We start from the raw sequence: 2,921 nt of genomic DNA, 5'->3' as shown, positions 1-2,921 counted from the left end.
TTAAACCCTATATTTCATTGCAAATAGTACAAACACAACACATCAAATGTTGAAACTAAGAACTTTTATTGTTTTTTAAAAAATATTTAGAATTTGATTCCTACAACACATTCCAAAAACGTCGGGACGGGGGCAACAAAAGGCTGGTTAAGTTGTGTAATGCTAAAAAAAAAACACTTGAAGGTTAATTGGCAACAAGTCAGTAACATGATTGGGTATAAAAAGAGCAGCCCAGAGAGGCTGAGTCTTTCATAAACAAAGATGAGGAGGGGTTCACCACTCTGTGAAAGACTGCATGATCAAATAGTGCAACAATTCAAGAATAACATTTCTCAACATAAAACAGCAAAGACCTTTTGCTTTTCATCATCTATGATACATAACAACATTAAAAGATTCAGAGAATCTGAAAAAAATCTCTGTATGCAAGGAACAAAGCCAAAAACCAGTATTTGCTGGCCGTGATCTTTGGGCCCTTGGGCAGCACTGCAGTAAAAACAGACATGATTCTGTAGTGGAAATCACTGCATGGGCTCAGAAACACTTCTGAAAACCACTGTCTGTGAAAACAGTTTGTAGCTGCATCCATAAATGAAAGTTAAAACTCTAAAACACAAAGACGAAACCACACATGAATAGGATCCAGAAATGCTGCCACCTTCTCTGGTCCTGAGCTTATATAAAATGGACTGAGGGGACATAGAAAGTGTTCTGTGGTCCGACGAATCAACATTTGAAAATTTTGTTGGAAATCATTGACACTGTGTCCTTCAGGCTAAAGACCACTCAGCTTGTTATCAGTGCACAGTTCAAAAGCCAGTATTCATGATGGTATAGGGGTGCATTAGTGCACATGACATGGGTGACGTGTACATAGCTTAAATCCTGTATGAAACAAGAACGGAAAACATTTCACTTTCTAAACTACAGCACTTGGTCTCCTCAGTTCCCAAACGCTTACAGAGTGTTGTTAAAAATAGAGGTGATGAAACACAGTGGTAAACATGCGTATTTTGAATTTGAAATTCACAATAGGCATATATTTTTCAAAAAACAATAACATTTCTCAGTTTCAACATTTGATATGTTGTCTTTGTAGTATTTTCCTTTAAAAATATGGTTTACATGATTTGCATATCATTGCATTCCGTTTTTATTTACATTCTGCACAGCATCCCAACTTTTTTGGAAATGGGGTTGTAGAACCTTTTTAGGAAAATCAGTTTTATGATTGATTATTTTAAGACATATTGTGACATAGAGGGGTTTTCACAAGAAACTTGGACAACTCGATGTTGTAATCCATAACTCGGCTTTACTCGACTAACTCAGAAAACGGCACACAGAAAGGGAAAACACAGCTCTCAGGCTAGCTCACAGCTCTGACAGTTAGCTCACTCTAACTCTGTAGCTGTTGTAGATGTCTTCCATGGTTTTTATTGTTTTTTTTTGTTTTTTTTTACTGTTCTTGGTATTTCTTTTTATGTGCTTTTCATAGTTCTTTTTCATTAGAATCTTATAATGTTCCCTCTTAAAGCAATTGTTTGGCAAAAACTCTAGCTTACATGCTTTTCCACTTATTATAAATGTAGTCAATCAGTTAAGGCATGTTTGCTGCCAAATTTGACTTATTCAGTTTTGCACTGGAGCTGAGAGGTTAATTTTGCTAACAAACACTGGAAGTCAATAGTCATCCAAATCTTTTTTTTTGTAAATACATTCCCAAAAACTTCTCTTAACTCAATTAAATTCCATCCAGGTCTTCATTAAAGCCTCACTGGCTTGTAGATGTCATTTAGGAAACAGTATCACTTACTGTGAGCTACAGTTAGAGCTACAATGAACAAAACCTCATCAGTGGACAGTACCACAGCCATCCATTGGCTGCAGTCCAACAGAGCATAACTAGAGAGGGATGACCCTCCCTCTCCCACCATCACTCAGCATGATGCTAGTTAATGCAGACCTCTGTTAGCTAACAGAATGTAACAGAATTGTTAGTGCTCTTCTCCAAGCGTGTTGAGCTGTCCAGTGGCACTGCATTAGCAGCGGATTGAAAAGATGCAGTGGCACTTCACGTGTCATGGAGAAAGATGTGTATTGTGCTAGCCTTCACTTTACCAGCTAAGTAGCAGTGTGTAATAGAGGGATTATGGAATTGGCAAAAACTAATACAATTAATAAATAAATGATTAAAAATAAAGGTGGCAGAAAGGGTTCTGTGTATATCTTTAAAAAGTTCTTCACACTTACACATCACATTTGCGAGCATGGTTCTTTAGGGAACTTTGTCTAAAATGGCTGCCTACAGCGTTCCGCTACACAGTGATATTTTGTTTATTTTACAGTTCACAGTAAGTCATACTGTGTCTTACACAACATTAGGGTGGAAAGATTAGGGTGACTATTGACTTTAACTGTTTGTTGGGAACATTAGCCTCATAGGTTCAGTGCTAAACTAAAGAAGCAACATTTGGACACCAAGGATTTCATGACTGACTGACTGGGGAATTTTGCAAATTGTAATTTTCACAGAACAGTTCCTTTGAGCAACCACTTTCTGTTTAAAAGATACAATATTCTAATAAAGTTTATCTTTATTATTTTGCTTGTATCACTTACTGTTACATGTCAGGGGAAATGGAAAGTTTGTAGTCACTGATCTAAATGTGTACTGGGAGAAAAGATCAGGCTCTCAAGCTCTCATTTCCTTGGGGTGCAGTTCTCAGCTATGCCGCTGTACATGAGAATCAATCTGATTGGCTGAGAGCCCTGTCAGTCAGCTCACAACTCTCCTACAGTGTCCTGCCAGTGGGCGGGCCTGCTAATCTGTCATTGGCAATGCAAGCGTGGGCGGAGACAAAACGGAGGTGTCTGCGCTCTTCTCTGTCTGTGAGCCTCTTACGCTTTTCACACCCCCC

This window comes from Colossoma macropomum, unplaced genomic scaffold, assembly GCF_904425465.1.
Source record: "Colossoma macropomum unplaced genomic scaffold, Colossoma_macropomum, whole genome shotgun sequence".
Taxonomy (NCBI): Eukaryota; Metazoa; Chordata; class Actinopteri; order Characiformes; family Serrasalmidae; genus Colossoma; species Colossoma macropomum.
This window is presented reverse-complemented; position numbering follows the sequence as displayed.